Genomic DNA, 21,156 nt, shown 5'->3' on the forward strand with positions numbered 1-21,156 from the left:
GAAATAACCAGCTTTCAACTTTGTTTAGCTGTAGCTTTCATTCTACAAGTGAAGCTTTTCACTCGCACTTCTGTAGTTTAAAGAACATTAAAGTTTTTAATGTTTCTTCCAGGAGATACAACTGTTAAATACACAGGGAATCAGTGTTTCCACACCAAGAGCCTGGATTATCCTCTGCAAAATAAGTTTGGGCTATTCTTTCTGCTTTCTGCCTAGACAAACTGTTCTCACTTCATCTCTACCTCTGGATATCAATTACACTCATGTAGTTACACCTTAATATGGAAACTAAGAGTAGATATACTCTTATATAAAGGATATTTTACATAGCCAGCATACTGGAAATACTGTGATCCAGGATCCCATTCATTTACCTTTTTTTTGCACAAAGCTAAAGTAGCATCACCAAAATTGGCCAAGTGACTTCTTAATCCTAGCAACTGGTTTTCACTAATGCAAAGAACAGACCTCCAGCAAAGCTAAACCAGGAGAAACTGGTATTTCTTTGGTATTTCTGACACTGCTCTGAGAAGTGTAGAAATGCAGCAGAATAGAGTGAAATCAAGATCTGGTATTCACAAAGATTTGGTTATACACAGTTTTAGAAATATGTTTCTAGAACAGATATTTCTTGATTTAAAACTCTCCTGCATATACTCAGTAATTCAGCGAGTTCCTAATTTTTAATTTGGAAAGTTGAAGCAAACTTTCCTTAAGACTTCACTAAATCCCAGGTGTTCTGGATCTTCCCAATACAACTATAGTATGAGATGGAAAGTAAACAGTCTAATCCATGTATAAATATTTAATAAGACACTTGAGTCTGGAGCAAAATGCAGCTAACTTAGTGTTCTCTCTTTAGAATGCAAACAGATTAGCTGCATGACACAGTGTTAGTACAAACTTCCCTTGACTATAAACATTTCCTGATGCATTTCACCAATAATGTAATGTATAGGAACAGAGGAAGGGTTTACTCTGCAAAGAGCTGTGGAAAAGGTCCAACCTCACAAGCTCCTCTCACCTGGTGATGCCTTTTCCTGAAGTACCTTGAGAAGTTCCCTGTGCATCATTCTCCTTTCTACTGGCAAAGAGGAACATCACCCAGTTAAAAATCAATGGCAGACACCAACAGAAGATGCTGTTCTGCTTCATATATCCCCACAGAAAAATCTCGGCCTGGAATCACAAATATTTGCTGAAGACAATTCAGATGGGACCAAGAGCAGCCAAAAATTTTGAGATATTAAAAATGTACTATTTAATCTTTAATTTCTGTGTTACTCTCCTTCAGAAAAGGACCTCAAAAGGTGAGTGGCAATACATTTCCTCTCCCATCTCTTGTATCAATTCTATTCCTCTGCAGTAAAATCAGACCATTTTTGTGTGGTCTTGTGATGAGATAGGACCAAAAGACAGTTGTTCTGTCAGAGCTTTTTTGCATTCAAGTTTTCAAATGCCCAAACCAGTAATATATTAAAACCATACTGGCCCTAGTGCTCCCTAATTAATCAAAGACTGAAGTGAGGCAGCTTCTTTACAGGGGATATTTCTATGGCTGATCTGTTGAGGGAATGGACAAGTAGCTACAAATCCCATGAAAACATAAAAGTCTCATAACTCTTCTGTTCACAGTTTACTTCACATCTATTTTCAGACCAAAATTTCCACACATAAAATAATGAGAAGTATAAGAGAAATTATTTAAACTCTTTGTTGAAATGAATCAACTTACATTTAACATGATCAATTGCCATTCAAAAAGCCAATTTTTCATTGCCTGTTCCTATGACTCAACTAATATTCTAATGTGGCCAGAAACAGAAATTACAGAATTATCAGGCCCTGAAGTTGCCTTTTTTACTAAGAGAATTTCTATCCTCAAACAGGGTGCCAGGCTCTTCTCTGAGCTAAACTCCATCCATGTGCTCTGCCATTTTGAGCAGCAAACTTATAACACAGATTAACATTGTATATTGACCAGACTCCAAGTTGAAGCTTGTGCTTTGCTGGCACCTGGCAGGCAGGTGCAGTGTCTGTGCAGCTGGAGGAGTTGGAAAAGTTTGGGTAGACATTAAAGGAGAACTCCACACTCACTGCCATGGAGCTTGGAAAGGACAGCTCCACATTCCCAATCTGAACCACAGCACCCAACATCCCCTGCAGCCCCTCAGCACAAGCAGTGTGGGAAAAGAGGCAGCTGGCCCTCTCCTAAAGACAGGAAATGCAGAGTGAAGGGAGCTGGGTGACCTGGGCAGGGATGTGCAGGTCACACACTCCTGCCTTGGGCAGCCTCTGACCTGTGCTCTGCAGACATCCACACAGCCCTGGGACAAACAGCTGGGACCAGCAGCACATGGAAGTGGAAACAGCCACAGGAACACGAAACTGTTTTTCCAAGGTCATTTTGCCAGGTCATCTAAGATTTTTATGGCCACAGTCTGAAGCACTGAAAGCAATCCCAATTAACATAGCTGGCTATCAAGATAATAACCACAGCTGTACTATTAACGATGTGAAAACCAGTTATCCCTTTCTTTTTAGTCTCTTAACAATTATCAAATAGGGAAATTATCAAATCAGTTTTAATTACAAAATTAAAAATTACAAATATCAAATATTTGTTTGTGCGCATGTAATTACTAGGCAAAAGCTAGTTGCACCTTATGCTTTTCAGTACATAAGAAAAAGGTAATTTAAAAATCCTAAAATAGGGCTTTAGTCTTCAAGTCACATATCTTTAATCTATTAGGCAAGCCCAAAGTAGAAGGAAGAAATGTGAACCAAATGCTGACTTGTTAGTAAAGCATAAGCTAAAAAAAAGAATAAGCATAGGCCAGATGGTTCTTATCAGAGGTAAGTCAGTATTCCTAAAGATTCTTTATTTTTGTTTGTCACAGTTATCTGTTCCTATTTGCAGTTAAAACAGAGGAAATTTAATTAAGTACAGATTTATTTGACAGGGATGTTATTTTTTTAATGAAACACACTCCCACTTCAATTTCCCTTATGCCAAGAGACGTATTCACTGAAAAAGTGGAAGATGGAAGAACAGAATGATGTTTCTAAAATTTCAAACATCATTAAAATTCAAACATCATTAAAATCAAACATCATTAAAAACAACCAGCACCAAAGTTGCTCACAAGTTGATAAGACATTTTATGAAATAACAATAAAAATCTCAAACCCCTGTTAAACAGTTAAACAGTTCTCATGAGGCACTGCAAGTGACAGTCTGGAAAATGGCAGAATTGTGCTGCTTGAAGAGGAGGTCTGGAAAAGATCACATATCTGGAGGTTCCAAAGAAGACTACTGCACAAGATGGAACGATCATTCAATTTCCACATCCTTGAGGGACACACAGCTTGTTTTTTTTCTCCATGGCAAAGTATACTGTGATACTGTAAAACATGAAAAATGCCAGTGTTCCTCCCTTTCTCCTGCCCATTCCTGTTTGTCCATGTGCTGAAGAGAAAATCTTCACCTCTTTAGAGTAATTGATCTCATCAAAAACTCAACCTTAGGAACTTGTGTGTGTTTCTAGCAGCCAGATCACAGAGCTGACACCTCCTCCCAGGGTAAAACCCTGCACTGCAGCTGAGTGAAGTAGGATGAAGTTCTAAGATGTGACATTGACTCAGCATGGTCCCAGCTGAGTATCATTTGCAGAATAAAGTCTCAGTTTTGCAGAGGAGATCCACTTTAAAGTAATGCACTTCCTCCAGCTATAACATCCTGCCAACTCCATATGGAGCACTCACACAACTCTTCTAAACAAATGTAAAGAAAAATAGATCAGGAGGTACTTCCCTTGAAATTGCTTCCATTAACACAAATTTCACATAAAATTCACATAAATGCTTATTTGAACAGTCATTCTTAGAAGCCTGAAAGCAATTTGCTTTAAAGGTTTGAAAATTAAAATCCTGTCTTTCTCACAGATGTTGGGAAACCCCTCAATAACACCAATGGAACCCAGTTTTCCTCTTCAGTCCAGACTGGAGAGGTGATAATACTGATACACAACACAATAAAAGTGTGTCAGAGCCCAAGTCCTGCTTACAGCAGATACTGAGGAAATAAACCTTAAGACATCTAAATGTGGAACATGTGCCATGTGATTCTGCAAGAAAGAATAATGCAGAATACAGCATCTACATCAACTCTGTGAAGAAAACCCTGACTACTTTTTGTTATCCAGTGTACAAAATCCAGCCACTGCAAGCAGAACTTCTATTCACCCAAATGTTCTCAGGAGTTAATGCACATTCCAGCTGATAAAAAAAAAGGGAATGATTAAACTAGATTAGTTCAGGTTTTAGTCCTGATGTTAGAAAAACAAGTGAAATTTAATTATTTATAGCTCTGGAAAAAAACTGGAGATAACACTTATGTCATTTATTGTTTCAAGAGAAAACATTACATCTCAGGAAAATTTCCTTTAAGGTCCCAGAAACACAGGTCTGTAAGGAATCACTGGGTGTCCTATTGCTAGTTTTGTAATGCTTTTGGATTTACAACTCAAGTACAGCTGGAGTTATACAGGGAATGACCACCTGCTGCCCTGATTTTGCATGCAGACTTTACTTCTTCAGTTTAAATTTGCTGTGAGACAAGCTGGGTTATATTTCCATAGCTAAGGATATTCCAAAGGTTGACATCTTCCAAAAACATTTTGTCCTCTTAGGAAGATATGCCCTAATTAAAATGAGACAAGAAAACCTCTTCTGCTCTGTTCTCTTTGAAATGTCTCTAAGTTTGGAGAGAAGATGTATTCCAGAAGAAGTGATTAACTGTTTTCAGAGGTCTCTTATTAAGGAGTACAGAAAGCTAACTTTTTAGAGTTTTATATCAAAATATTTTCTGTGAAGTCACTTTCCTGAAAATATAGTTGAGTAAGCAACAGATTTCTTAACTAAAACTTGAAGAAACATAAAACAAATGTAATTCTCAGATAGTTGAAAGCACTTTGGAGCATGAGTTTTCTCCTACTGTATGTTTGTAACTGCCCTGCACTGCAGGACTTCCCCATCTCAGCTGGATCCTCGGCCATTAGTCATCACAATAAAGGAAATGAGACAACAACATCATGTAGGTATTCAGAACACACAACATTGAGCATCAAGGGAAATGAAGCTGCACAAAGAAGCAACAAAACTTGTTTAAAATTTTTCTAGAAAATACATATCACCTATATTTCTCATATCAAAACATCCTGACTTAGATTCCAGCTGTTCCTAGATAATCAGTGATGCCAGGGTCAGCAGTTCTCAACACATTTGGGAAGCACCACCACCCAGTGTTCCCAGTGAGGCTGCTGGTACACCTGCATGGAGACCCCAGGAAGGGCTGGGGTGAAGCTCTCCTGCACCACTCCAAACCAGAGGGAGCCACTGCGCTGGGCAGGTCCCAGAGTCTCTGTCCAGGAGCTCAGGCTACAGTTTCTGCACTTTTGAGAGTGGCCTCAGTGTTGATCAATCCAAACCACCAGCAGTGCAGTTAGGAGTTCCAGTCATAAATAATAAAATCACTACACACAAAAAACTGCCATCCCACTTTACTGAACAGGATCATTCATGTATCTTGCAACTACTGGGGGACAGGATGTCCACACTCAAAACAATCCTTTAGTTCCATGACCTACACTGACTAGCACAGAGGTAAAGTCTGAAATTGCTGTATGTAGTGATTTTGCCTTCCAGAGCACAGGCTCTGCATGTGCACACTCCAGGAGCTTGGAGTTCTTTCTACACCAAAATCTATTCCCTAAGTGTAGCAGTTGCAGCAAACAGCTATGGCAAGAATACCCTGGCTGATGCAGTTCTCTTTTTTTATCCCTCTTCATTTAGAAATTTTTACTCTGTAGAATCAGATAGGAAATAGAGACACACAAGTAGACAGATGGTGCCAGTCTGACAATAGAGATAGAAGCAAAAGAAATTTGGTGTTCAGAGGGATTTGCCACTGTTAAAATATATCCCAGCTTCAAGAGCCGGTGAAGAGCACAGCTCAGGTATAAAGCAGGACAAGCTCTCCTGTACTGTTCCAGCAGAATATCATGGATGAGAACATAAATCTGAGAGATCTGTCTGAAGAGATAGCAGCTTTATAGAACTTGAAAAACAGAATTTAGTGCAGAATTGCACCACCCTTAGAGCTAAACACCAGGTACTAAAAAATTCTTCCTTTACCATACACTGAGAATTCAGCACACGCTGAGTCATTTTATACAGACAGCTTTCTTTGATCATTTAAAAGAAGTATTGACAACCAGATGTTTCTTAATAGTCCTTCAAAACTTGTGCACTATTTGTACTGTTTTTATTATGGATCAAACCCAGAAATTCTGCAATTATTTTAACTTTCTGCTTATTAGTTTTGGCAACACTCTACTGCCTTTTAAAAAAAGACCCACAAAAAAACCTTTCCAAAAATCACTCATTACAAACAAGGACATTTGCATCTACGCTACTTTTCAGACTACTAAATTGTTTTTATTTCCAAAACAAGTAGCTGGATGCAATACCTGATACAATTCACAGTATCCTATTCTTACTAATGTTGCATCTTTCCTCCAAATTTGTCTTCTATTTTGGCAATTCCACAGAAGGTCAAAGAGTAACCCTAACATGTCACCCATCAAATCATCAAATCAGGACAGTCACAAAAAAATGCTTATTCTATCAATGGATTTATGACTGATTAGAGAGCAAGAGCTAAAATTTCTCTAATCAATAGCTTTAAAGGAGGAGACTGGCAAATACCTGAACATTCTTTCTATTTTTGTTGACTACGTAAAATCAAAGGAAAAGTTATACCATTTACACTTATACCCAAATTCTCAGCCAGATCACTCTGTATCCTACATGTTATAAATTCTTCTCTTATTCCCACTATGTTCTGTTATTTGGATGTTGCTTTATTTGTTTAAATTTTTTTTTAAAGTGCCATCATTCCCTTTTATTCCTGTTTTTAATTTTCTTCACCATCAAGTGTTCAGAAAGTCAGCCCTAGCACTTTGCTGGACACCAGCAAACACACGTGTTCACATGTTCTTCATTCACAAGGAGACAGCACCTCCCCATTGTCCTTGCCTATCACTGATGGACAATGTATAATCTGTTCTCCTCTCTCCTAAAATCTCCCATCTCCTACCAGGAAAAGCTATGACTCACACCAAAAATACTGCACATATTTCCCAGAAAACAGGTAGCCTGAGACACCTATGCATTCAGCTTTACTTCCAACTAACTGGCACTTCAGCCTCTCCTACCACTGCAAACACAGTTTTGCCTGCTTAGCCCCTCCATTGTGTGCTCTCCCTGGCTGCAGGCTCCATGACTGGCGTACTTCCTGCCTATCTGTTGCCTAATTAAGTTTGCTTTGTGGTAATCCCTGCTGCTGGCTGTTTTCCTGGCTCATGAACTGGTTAACCTGACTGTCAGCCAAATCTCCTCAAACTGGGCCTTGCTCACAGATTGGTTCTGTGATCCTTCTGTTTCCAAGGCTGACTTGCTCAAGGAATCACACTGGAAATTGCTGTCACACCTTTCACTTACTGCCAGCGGAAACTCTTTAAAAAAGACTCTTGTTTCTGCAAAGGGCACCTCTTCTCATTTTAAGAAGCTTAAAAAATAATTAGTACCAGGAATACTTTGAGCCAATCACACTTAGAAGATGAGCAAGTTTTGGAGTGAGGTGAGAGGAAAGGGCATGACAAAAATGAGGTATTTAAAAAAATTTAACCTGGACAAAAATATATACTCTAGGTGGTGAGTACTGCACACGAGTAATATAGAATGTGCTGGAAGAAAATGCCAATTGGGTAATTTCAAGGCAGGACATAGGTTACCCCTTCTTGTCCATAAAATGCTTAGAGAGGGAAGTCTTGGGCCATTTCTCAGATGTAAGAGGGTACCAAAAATCTCTCTTCAACTGAAACAGCATTGCAGGACTAATTGCACAAAATTCTACAGCTTTTATTAGGCAAAAGCCCAACCAGGCAATTACATGTTTCTAAGACTCACGATAACATTTGTTTTTCTTGTCCTGGGCAGGACACTAGAGAGTTTATCTTCCTGCAGAAATTCTTAGTTTTCTTTCTGGCTTCAAGGTGAAGTGGCTGACTGAAAACAATTTTAAGAATATTTACAATTCTTCTCCTTGATTGAATAAATAAATACACAAGAGAAATCGAAAGGTTGATGCTAGTCCTGTTCTAGGGAGTTACATGGCAAGTGAGACATCACAGACTCATCAAAGTCTCCATTCTATAGCCAAGAAAGGCAACGAAAATTTTTACAAAGAAAGAATTTGGATACATGCTTTTATTCTCCAGTACTTAGGAAGCTGAGGAGGTCGGTACTAGGAAACTCCTGAACTCTCTGTTTTGTCCATATGGAGCAAATCCTCAGCACAGCTTATCACTTGTGGTCTTGGAGAAAGTGCCACAGATACAAAGTTAGAACAGAAGGTCGGTCGTGGCAAGGCTCCAAAGAGGGAGAGACAAGGCTAGTCTGGCTCTGCCTTCCCATCTGTCTGCACACCTAAATTGAAATCAGTGGGAGTGATGGCGCTGCCTTCAAGGGGAACAGCACGTTCCTCCTGCAGGTTACCGGGGTAGCCATGGCAGCTGGGACAAACAAGGGATGATACAGTTCCCATTCCCAGGGCAACGTGCCTGCACCCTCAGCTGTGCCAGCAGCAGAGCAGAGAATCACCGAGTATCTTTGGATTGGGAGGATTTATCACAGTACAGGGCAGAGGAACCCAATTCTGTGCCAGCTGAGCACAACTTCTAGGAGTCACCTCAGCTTCCATCCATATCAGTAACACCTCACCTCTGAGAAGCTCAGTTTGGGAAAACGAGAAACTTTCAGACTAAAAAACAGAAACAAAAAGGACATTCACTTGATATAGTGAAACAACACAACTTCTTAAACTAAGACAACTCACAGTATTGGAGGATGAAAAAAAGGAGCTTTTTAAATGCCCGATTTGCTTCCCAAACAGTGTAAAGACTTAAAAATCCTGGGTTAAAGCTCACATGGAGCACAATTACTTGAACAGTGACACATCTTCATTGGGTTTTTCTAAGCCATCTGGAAGTGCTCTGTGGAGCACAGCTTGAAGACCTGTGTTCTGGTTGATTTCAAAGGTCCCCACTGCAATTACAAAATCTGCTGCCCTTGCAGGCAGAGTGAAAAACAGTTTCAGGTCACAGAGTTACCTCACCCACCCTGGTGACACAGAAATGCCATGGATCCTGGTTAGTTTTGAAAGCTGTGGAAATCTTCTTAACAAGATATATTTCCTAGAATATACTCAGCCTCCCTTAGTACACATGTCCTCTCAGACAAAACTGCAAACCAAAGGTTTGCTGCCAGAGCCTCCATGGTCACCCTGCTTCAACACAGTTGTTACTGATACTGAATTCTACAAAAAGATGGGGGTCTGTCCCCATGAAAAGTCTTCCCAAAGAGATGATGCAAGACTGCACATAGGAACAGGTTTGGTCTTGATACCCATTGCATAAGGAACCCTTTCAAATGCAATGAGTTTGGTTTTATTTCTGCTGCTTTAGTATTTGGCATGCTTCTCATTAGAGAGCTAAGCTCAGTGTATTTAGGTTCAGTCAGGACGACATGTACAATAATTGTTTAATGCTACATTTGGCAAAGTTTGTTTTATTACTTTAAAAAAAAACAAACCTTGGCAGTTGTTAAAAAAAGCAGCTGGCACGTAACTTGTTTGACTTAACTATTACCTCATTTTCTTCCAAAATATTTCCAGAACTTCTTAATGACAGCAAACAGATGGTCAACATTTTTCAATGTTATAGATAATCCTCTTCTCAAACCAAATGATGGCATTTTATATGTTTAACCAGAAGGGAACTGGAACAAGAATTAGACATTATTTACATATAGTCTATCTTTACAAAAATAACCAGATAACAATCCCAGTATTACTTGTACCTGAATCCATGGTGAGTGCATTTATCACTGCTCACACCTTGGCATTGTCAGTTTGAAAGAAATGGCAGCATCCCACAGTCTGTTTTGAATTTAACTGGTCAACCTGCAGGCCATGGGTATCCAAATGGCAGCACTATGTCCCGCAGTGCTTGTCAAGCCAGGGAGTAGGAAGCCACATTGAAACACAGAGAAGTTTGAACCAACAGCATTAAAGAATTTTTGTCACCAGTGAATATGTTTGTGTAAAGCACTTCTGCAAAAAAAGAATCATTTTGTTGAGTCGACACTTTCAAAGAAATTGTGTTTCATCAGGAAATCTCTGACTGCTCCAAAGAGAGTGATTAACCAGCCAAAGCAGAAATCAGCAAACATTATTAACAATACCATTTATAATTATTACAATCTCATAACAAAGAAAGGTCAACCAATCTTCAACTAATTATCACAAGAGAGACACTTCGTACACCCAGCATTAAGTTGAGGGGATTAGTTCCAGACAAAAGTTAATCTAAGATCTCTTGCCAGTGCGACATTAGTTTATGTTAGATAACAATTAGATTAATCATCCAAAGTTCTGACCTCAGGTTACACTGTTCACTGCATGGAGGTTGAGGATCTGTCTAGCTTTTCTTGCTTCTTTGAATACCATAGTTATTCTATCAAAAACTGATTGCCCAGAGATAATTTACACTACATTTACTGTCATCATTTTAACTTCACAAAAATCATGGGGAATTGCATGTGTCTCTGGGCACATCAACCTTTCATTCAGATAGCAACCACATTTTTCAGCAAATCTCTCAATCTTAGTCAATTCCTCCTATTCACAGTGCTTTGCTGCAGCCTGTGGTATAGTCAAGGAGTAGACAGAGAGGATTTTGTTGGAGTGGGACCAGGTCAGGGGATGGGTTGCCTGGCACATCTGATGCACTCTATAAGTCCTTTAATGGACCAGTGTAAAGTGTCCACCATGTCCCCAGAACCAATTGCCTCATTCTACAGATACACCCTTTTCCAGCCACACCAGCTGCTAGAAACAGTCTCTGTGGAGATATTTTTTGAGACAGAAAAGTGGTTCTATAGTGCCATTAATAATTTTCTAATTGATAATATGATTACACATTACAGGCAAAAAATATATAATTAGCAATACCAATTTTTCCCAATTTACAGCACCTGTAAGCTGTAAAAGCTGCCTGGGACACAGCCTCTCCTGAGTAGTTTGTGAAGCCTTGGAAACAATTTAAAAATTGTTGTTCCTTAATTTCTTTTTTGGTGGGGGAGAATGAAAAAACCCAAAAGATTAGCTCCAGCACATGTTGAGCAAAGTTTAAAACAAACTCTAATATTGTTATAAATTCCAAGATAAGTGAACAGGCATCAGGAGAAGGTATACTTGCAACAAAGACTGGGTCTGCTACTTTATCTTCGTGAGTGTTTGAAAGTTGATGACATTATAAAAACAAAAAAGCCAACATTATTATAAACAAATGCAAAATGAGCTGCAAAATGAAATTGTGCAGGCAGCCAACTATTTAGTGCTTCTTAATACTCTGAAAGTATGAAAAATGCCTCCTGTTCCCTGCTGACTTATCTGCAGAGCATTTCTTAGCAAGACAGCCACCAATACAGCATGAAACTCTCAGCAGCATTATCCCTGCCCATAAACTGTGGACAAACAGTGAGCAAGTGGAATGAAAAACACTTTTTAAAACACAGTAAATTCTTCTGACAGTCCCAAAAATCTTCTAGCTGGAGATCACTCACCTGCACTGAAACTGAACATATCTTTGCACTAGGATAGGAACTAGTATAAGAATTTACATTCGCCTCCTCATTTAACTTTTTATTTAATATGGTTGATTTTCTTTCACCTTTCCTCTTGTGCTTCATAATTTAATATAAAGCACTTTTTCTGCCCATCAGTTGTTGTTCCTAAAGATGACTGTATGTAAGTCTTGTATGCAAAAGTGGGTTCAGTGTAAGTGTGTGTTCACACTGTCTCCTGTCCCAAAAAATTCTATGTACCAGGGTTCATTTGGGTACTATCACACCAGAATTCCCTTTCAAATTGCCTTAGCTGGATAACTGGTATCTCAGCTGGCCAGAAAAATGAGAGTAGGGACACAGAGATTTAGAAGATGCATACGTTCACCTAGAGACTCCAGCTAGGCAGGGCTTATGCAGCCTCTGGGAAGCTCTTTGCAGAGCATTACATTAACTTTCATATCAAAATCAGTACAAGTTCTAGCAAAGCAGTTTAGGGGAACAACCAGATCCAAAACTCCTAGGTTTCTGGGCTTGACTTGCTATTATATCTACTGTTACCCTATCACACCATGTGCAGATATCCTCCTGAGCACTTCAGTAGTAAGAGCCACACACTCAGTTTAACCTTTTAACTTGACCTCTGAGAAAACCTCCAGACAAGGTCCTACCTGGGACCCTCCAGTGAAGACAACACTTCTCCATGAAGAAGCGGACTTCTGCACAAATCACTGGATTGCTACTCACACATCTTTACAAGATAAAAACTGATAAGGAGGGGAGAATGGCTGCAATGGCCAGGAGTTTGGCCACTGAATTACACAGAGACAGGCTTTTCATTAACTCATCATTAGATAAAAGAACCAATTCTGAATCACTGGCTAAGATGAAAATGCTTCCATAACAGATTTCTCCTTGTGCAGGCCTCACAGTAAATTGGATCATATCAAGATTCAATGCACAGCCTAAAATTGGTACAAGGTAACATTACTGCTTTTCAAATGTAAGGCAAGCATTCAGACAACAGAAGGGAAATTTTGTGCTTTTAGGAGATGTGCCTTACCACACTGCTAGGAGAGTTCCCTAAGGGGTGCTAGAGAAGCACTCTACCACCCTTCCTTCAGAAAAGAATCTCAATTATTCCACAAATTGCTGACTCACTGCATAGAGATTAGCCTTCTAACAAGGTCAGTCTTACAGATAGTGAGATTATACTGGTTTGTTGAGTTTTGGGGTGGGTTTTTTTTTTTGGTTGGTTGGTGTTTCTTTGCGGTTTGTGGTGTTTTTTAATATACCCTGCACATACAGCAGCAGTCTATAGCAAAAACAAGAATGTGAGCACCTGTGGATTACACACATCTGCATCCCGTTTCTAGAAACATCTCTTACTAATCAAGTAGTCTGAGGCAGTTTTTACATTTTTATTGCCTAAATAAAAAATTTAAAGCTTGATCTGATCAAAAGTGCATTCAAGGAGGACATTTAAGGACATTGTCTATATTATTTTCATTAAGCTGTCAGCTTATTGTCATTTTTGTGCTTTTTAGCTATTTTCTTCTTTCAAAAAGAAAGCTTAGCTTTATTCTGATCTGGTTAATTGTGGAAAATTGACAGCTGAAACATTTTTACACAAAATATGGATTCAGGGCATTGACAAAGTCCTGTCTCTGTTTCTGAACTTAAAGGCTTTGCAGCAGTGGGGAAGCAGCTAGGCAGGAAGCCAAGGAATTAGCCTCAGGCTGTACAGTGCAAGAAACAAGCTGTGCTGCAGGATACATAATCACACCATCCCTTCCCAGTTCAGCCAGTCACCTCCATATCCTCAGGCATGGCAGGCCTCCAGTAGCTGCCTGCAGATGTCCAAGAAGGTGTCAGGAGGGCTCAGCACACTTGATGGAAGTAGTGTTGTAAAAGGGAAAGATTACCACTTGTAGCAGACACTCCACTCCATAGACAGGTCTCAGCAGGATGGAATATGTGTTTGGGGGACTGAAAATGCTCAACCCATACAGGTCACATAAGAAATAAGCTAAAAGCCAAATGAGTTCTCAGGTCAGCAATGAAAACAGCCTAAAATCTTTGTGACATCTTAACAAAAGAGATGCCAAGAGCTCAAACTGCAAGGTCAACAGCATTGTGGCCACTTCAAACAATCAAGTTGGACCCAGGAATGTAGAGAGACAGAAGAATGATGCTCATTGCTGTCTAAAGGTCAAAGCATTTACAGGATATTGTGTTCCAGAACCAAATTAGGTCTGTCCCTTACTGTATCTAATCACAAAGGTATTGAGCAATTCACTTTAGTTCATATTCTAGGGTATATTGAGAACTTCCTTGCAAAGTTTTTCTGCTTATCTGTTTAGACATGCTTTCCCCTCCGCCACAAGATGTACTAAAAGAATTTTTATATTTCCAGAGCAAACACATCACCAGTTATCAATTAAGCATTCACACTCTGTCTGTAATTAGAAAAACCATAATTTTTAAAACAATCATTTGTAAATGGCAACATTTTCCTAAATTCAACCCAAAAAGTAATGCCTTGCATATACACATACTGTGTCACTAAAATAGACTGGAAAAAAACCAGGATTGCTGGTGTTTAAATAATACTTTTTCTTTTTTGGTTTTGCTCAGAGGATAAGTTTTCAATATGATTTCAGGAAGTACAGCTGATTAATTAAACAAGACAACTTGTATTATTTCCCTTCTCTTTAAGCCTTTCAAATTCCTCAAGTACCTACTGTGTGCTCTTTCCTCCTTTCATCTCCAAAAGCAAAATCTGTAAGATTCATTTTCATACATGTTAAAATGCTCTAGAGCTTAAGATAAAACATTAAGTAGATGGTGTCTGGACAAAAATTAACATTGCAACTGAAGGCAGAGTGAAATCAATTACTGCATTCCCCTAAGAGAGGAGATAAGCAGCTGCATTAAGATAAGTTGTAGTCTGCTCATAAAAGCAAAAGAAATAAAGATTTTTACAGAAATCTTGCTTAAACATTTGGCTTCTTCAAATGAAGACTTTGGAGAGAAAAACTTTAGCTACACAACCAACTTCCTCAAAGTGAATTGCTTAGATCCATTTTGAGTTATTACTCCTCCACAACCAAATACACAAATCAAAAACACTTCCACAAATAAACAGAAGCTATTCCAGTAAGGCCTGGGCAAAATCTGTACTAGAAGCCCACACTACTTTGATTTTCTTAATTTTAATTGTTGTAATCTACTTAAAGACCATCTGACTTCTTTTGAACTAGGGCTCAGATCCCATAAAGAAATAGGATTCTATTGAAGACTCATTACAAAGCGAGCCATTTGTAAATCTTTAGAACAGCTTTTGAAATCTTGGCCAGGGACATTTGAAATGCAGCTGGTCTTCATAATTTGTCATTTCATGAGGTCATTAGATTGAGAATTACACATTTTAACATGGTGTTTATTTATTCATTTATTTCTAAAAAGATTGGTAAGAGGCAAGGACAAGTTATATTAGTGTAAACAAACTTACCCGTGCACCCTTCTCTGGAAAACATTTGCATCCAGCACTGCAGTTGCGGCCCCCACATGGCCCAATGTAGGACTTCTTTCCACCCTAAAAAGAAAGAAAAATTTTGAAAAAATCGAATTTCATAACTGTTTGTTAGCTGAAGAAGATCTTCTTTAATTAAACCACTTGCTCTGTCAACACTTTTCACCTACATTACCTTTGTTGTGTGAATTTTCTGGGAAGTAATTGGGCAAAGTTACATTTTAAATTTTCCACAGTTGAGTCCTTTTCAGAATCACCAAGTAAACAGAAAAAGTTGGGCTAGAAATTCTTTGAGGACAAGTGAATTTACACAAGTTGGTGCTCTTCTGCAAGGTGCAGAGTGCTTCCCCAGGCTCTCAACCCATGAAAATAGATGATGTTTTGAGATTCTCAGTACACTATTAGACTAGGATCAAAATTGGTAACAGCAACTTGTGCCTCAGCCATCCTGCATAAACAAGTATCTTTACATCAATAGGAACTATCAAGACAAATTTAATTTTGGGACCCTTCCATGTTTCTAAGAACAAGAAGCTGCATCCCTAAAGCACAAGAACAAAAGCTACTGGATGAGAGAAAATGGCATTTTTAACTAAGAACACATGTACAAGGAAGTGTGTAGGAAACCACCGTGGATTTGGATTTAAACTGAAAATATATTCCCAATTTTCTGCACTGGCATTAGTTGTTTCAAGAATAATTACAATATTTATGTCAATCAGAAGTCCCTATATCACAAGCTTAATTCCCAGCCAATAGAGTGCATGAAAGTTAACAACATGAATTTAGTTTATAGAGTTTGACCTGCTTCCACACTAAACAGGTTTGAAGGACTGGGCTTCCCAAAGCCCTGCAATAAGTCCTGGAAAAAAGGTCCCCTTTAGCAATGTAGTTTTGTCACACACTATGAAAACCCCTCTTAAAGGAAACTTTCACTGTCTAGCATGTTCAGGTACAGTGCCTGGGTTTGAAATTCTGAAAGGAATAAACATTTAAGCTACTCATATGAAAGTGATCAAACTAAATGCCAAAACAAGTTCAGACTGGAGCCAAAAATTTCTTTACTAAAAGCATTCACAGGAAATATTTTTAAAGCCTTTAAAATTTTCTGACAGTGAGGAACGTGAAAAATGAAAGACAATTCATGCAAGCTTCTCAACTTTTGAGCTTCTTTGAATCAGCTTTCTCAAAGAAAGTAACTAGTCTGATATCACTTGATCAGTGTTCTGCTGAAGATAAATCAAAACCTCTACACATGCTGATATTTATGCTGTTTTGCTAAATTAAACACCTTTGGACTTAGAATTAACAGATATTAACAAAAAGCCTTAAATCCAATCTCCCATACTTCCCTATACAGAAAGAAGTGTTATCTCTTGCTGTAAAATAGTCATAACAACCTTCAAGCAAATCTAAGAAGTATCAAGTTTTAAAAAAATCCTATGAAACACTGTGCAGACATTGTGGCAGCTTTGTTCAGATGAAGCCCCATTAGATATGGGGCTTTTGGACTACTCATTAAAATCCTATGGTAGGATCTAACACCAAACTGGAACTGAAGAAAGGCACCAAAAGAGAGGCACCATAATGGGAAATGCACCACAGACAATTCTGCCAGCAGCAGAAAATCAAGAATGAAGTAGAGGTAAAAGAAAACCAAACAGCTAAGAAAACAAAAATTACCAGCCAGCCTATAAACTACCCAAAAGCAAAGAGAAAGAGACAAACTGCATCTGGAGATTATAGAATAGACTGTAAAAGCATCTCCAAGCTTTCTCCTCAGACAAGGAATGGTCACCATGAACTTGAGTCTGCAATGTGCAACAGCAAGGGCTCAGTACAGAAAATCTGGTCCTTATCTTAATGGACACCCTGCTGAGAGGTCATTTCTTTGTCAACCTGTTTTTAGAGTGAAGAGCACTGAGATACATATTTTCCCATGCTTATATGCACATTTCACAATGGAGATTTGGACCCATTGCTAAGCAATGCATATCTCTATTCCTGACGCTTAACCTTGCATTTAAACTCTTCACACAGCTTTATGCCTCCAGGTAGTCAGATTATGCTTCCCCAGACACTTATTCAACCTTGAATTCTTCAAAGATTTAAACTTCCAATCAACTTTTTCTCCAGCTTATTCCTTGTTCCAGCAGCCACTTTCACAAGCCCTGGGGGCCCATGTTTCTGCCCATTTGATGGCTCCCAGGAGTGAGCAGTGGCAAAGAAGTTCCCATTCACCATAGCTCTGCATCCCCCTGAGCTCACTGCCTTGCAGTAGTCACTGTCTCCAAGCACTAATCCCCTGCTCTGGTGGCAGTCAGGTCTTTCCCAGGGGCAAGGACTGGACAAATATCCATGATTTTTTCTATCCCTCAGGCTCCTGCTGCTCCCATCATTGATGCAGTGTAGTAAATAAGGCTTTAGTCAAAATCCCACTGAAGTCAGAAGAAATATTTCTCTTTAAGTTATAGGAAGCTTCTCTTTAATTTATAGGAAGCTGGATAAAACTCTTACTGAGCTTTGTGAAAAACTGAAGATATGTCCTTATTTTGTGTAAAACTGTGTTCACCATGTACTTCTAGGTTTCTTTTTCACAGCATGAGGATCACTTTGCTCACTTATGAATGAAGGCATTTGGAAAGGAAGCAAATCAAAGCCAGTTGGCTCCAAACCAGGTGTACATGTCCTGAGTATTTCATTTAGGGGAAGTAGCTGACATCAGACACTCCATGGCTATTTAAATCCTAAACAGCCATGTGCATAATATTTGTGAACACAACTCTAAAGGTTGCATGTAAGATTCTAGACAACAGTGTTCTCTTCTGAAAAGGTTAATACATTTTCCCATTCAAATATATGAATGTAAGGTCATTCAAACATTTACAGATTGTAACCTGACCCACATAAACATGAGCCTGTCACACTTGTTCTGTGCATGTTCAGGGAAGGGATTTTTTTCCTACTACTCTACCTTTCAGATTGATGAATATGCTCTTGAAAAAAATAAAGACTTTAAAAAAGGTTATTAGTTTTACTGGTAAGCTCCAGCACTATAAGAGAAATTAATGAAACTATTTTCATTTCATTGCATGGAAGCAGACCAAGATCTTGAAAAGAAAAAACAAAATAGCAGCACTGTTACAAAAACTCATACTCTGAGATTTAAACAGCCATAATATCAACTGAGTAACATACATCCTGATTTTAACTGAGTTATTTCAGGCTTACATAAGAATCACTACCATGATTTCAATGTAGAAAAAACCCAAAACACTCTATTTGAGAAGTATTGATGCAAGTGAGAAACTATTATTAAAAGACATTCAAAGCTAAGAGTCATTGTAAGGACAATTTTCCTCTCACACTCCTGGTGTACCTCTATCAAGCATTTATGTACAGTTGATTCATGAAGAAGCAGTGGCATTCAAATCTTTCCATTGACTTCAGCTTGTTCTGGACTGGAGCCAAAGAGTAAAGAGACCTCACAGCTGTGATGCCAAAAGAGGTGTCCCAGAGTGTTCATTCCAACTTCTCTAGAGCAACATAAAAGGCAACAGAATAAAAGTACATGGCCTGGAAGGACCTGCCTGCAAATACAAAAATTGTAGGTAGGAGCAGGTAAACCATCTAACAAAGGACTTGATCTTTCCGCTGGGGAGTAACAGTGACAGCAGGATGAGCACAAGGAACTGCTCATGAACAGAGCCTCTGAGCCAAGGGGCTTTTGAGCCATTTCTTCACATGGACAACTTGGTCTGCAGGCTCAGCTGACTCAGCATTAAACACTGCCCAAAACACAGATGGGAGCTGCAAACTGGGAGTTCCAGCCAGTCAACCCTCACTGCACTTGAGTCTAATCCTTTGCTATTCTGATTGCATCCTTCAAGGTATTGTAAAAGAATTTGTGTAACCACCAATGTCACTGAAGCCATCACCAATCCTGCTCAAAGGAATACCATTGGTTTCAATTATTTTCATTCCAGTTTCTTCCATTAAATTCTCTCCAAAGTAAAACAACTTGTGTCCAAAAAAATAACCAAAACCCCCCCAGGTCTGCTCTGTTTGTGCATATATGGCACACATATCCACATTACTATTAATTTTTTTATTAACTACTACTTTATTTCCCTAATGAAAACATGACCTTCCCAAAAGCATGACCGCACACTGCTGTACCCTGTTAAATATATATTTCATGAAAAAAACCCAAAAGAATCCATTCTACAATTCCATGCTTAATTCTGACATCATTGGGACTAAAGAACACAGCTGAATGCCCTGCTTAACAGAGATGAACTTGGGCACATGCTGGCTTTGCTCAGAGAAAGCCTCAGAAACACCCACAGGATACCTCCCTGAGCACAGAACAATCCTGCAAAGAAACAAGGATATGCATTAGGTCCTCCTGGATTTGCCTCAGCTTCCACAAAGGCTACAGCAGTACAGCAGACTGGCCTTCCCTGCCACAGATGACTCTGAACATGACAAGGAAAGAAAAACCAAATAGCACAATTCCTTCTTTAGAAATAATCACCTTGAGAAAGATGAAAATGCCTCTATAAGAAAAGCAGTGTTATTCCTAAACACATGAGAGAAGTGTGTGAAAATCCCTTTTTTATCTGATACTTTTATTTTATTTTAAATAAATATGTCATGTAGCTTCTAGCTGGAATGTGGCACTTGTTTCCCTTGATTAGCCCATAGGATAAAATAAAATGTTTGGAATATTACAGATTCCTTCCTTGTCAGATTAGGAAAAGGTTGCCCTCAGCACTGAATGCCCAGGTATGCACATTTGCACAGACATTGAAAAAACCTAGACAGCAACTTTCCTCCACAGCAAAGTGACAGAAATAATAAAGAATCCTTATTAGTCATAGCCATTTTATACCTCTAGTATTTGCAGAATGCACACATAGGAAAGCTTCTGCATCCCCATCCCACAACATAGAACATAAAAAAAAGTCTGGGACAACTTCAACCACCAGATTAGTCTGACAATTCTTACTCTACAAAGTCCATATTTTGGGGACTGAATGCAAGCACTCCTAACAGCAGCAGGGACTCCAAATCTGCACTAAATAATCTCACACAGTGCCTTGTATTCAAATCCCTGGTCACATTATCAAGTCACTCATTAAGAAACTCTGATGTCCCATGCTTAATTACCAGAGGACTACAGTTCTGAAAATGAAAGTGAGTGACTAACAATTGAGTTTACTTTAAGAAATGTTCCTATAGAAAGAGATTATTGCTCCGGGAGCTTGTCATTAATAACTGTGGAATTAATTAATAATGGAATTTATACACAGATGGGCTGGGCTTGTCTATTTTATACAAAAACAATTACCTATGCCTGTATCCCAAAAAAATGGCTACAGACTCAGTATTTGTCTGTTCAGATAATTAATATACTTACCCCAGAGTAAATTTCCAAAATCAATGGCACACATCAGCTGCAGATGGTGGAATCTGCCAAGAACCACTCTCATGAGCAGCAAAAGTTGGCAAAGTATGATGGCCCATGGGTATAAGGTTTACCCATCTTTCCCAGGTCACCTACAATAGCTACACCAAGGTCACTCCTTCCTTTTGGGGTGCCACAGATAAACAACTCAGCAACCCATTTGCTCTCACCTAAGCTTTCACCCTATTTTTTAAATAGACAATCTTCATCACACATTACAGAAGGGCCAAAAGGCCCAAACAGCTGAAAGCCTATATAATTATAGAGTATCTAAATAAAAACATATGCAGTCATCTCCTGGAACTGTCAGAAGACAACCTGTTACAGTACCAACATGATTAACTCTTTAGCTTCCATCTCTGTAGACATTCCCTTGCACTTTGTGATCCTGAAAATAAGAGCT

At 38.9% G+C, this 21,156-nt stretch overlaps 1 protein-coding gene across 1 annotated transcript in view; it reads right to left on the reverse strand.

Annotated features, from left to right (window-relative positions):
* The window catches only part of COL4A6 (collagen type IV alpha 6 chain), a 70,273-nt gene extending 54,941 nt beyond the window's left edge, over positions 1 to 15,332 (reverse strand). Inside the window, exon 1 of the mRNA XM_058032370.1 lies at positions 15,263 to 15,332. The gene's annotated coding sequence lies outside the window, so the exon portion shown is untranslated. The remainder of the gene's footprint in view (positions 1 to 15,262) is intronic.
* Positions 15,333 to 21,156: the final 5,824 nt, after the last annotated feature.

The sequence above is a fragment of the Melospiza georgiana genome, chromosome 12 (assembly GCF_028018845.1).
Source record: "Melospiza georgiana isolate bMelGeo1 chromosome 12, bMelGeo1.pri, whole genome shotgun sequence".
NCBI classification, from domain to species: Eukaryota; Metazoa; Chordata; class Aves; order Passeriformes; family Passerellidae; genus Melospiza; species Melospiza georgiana.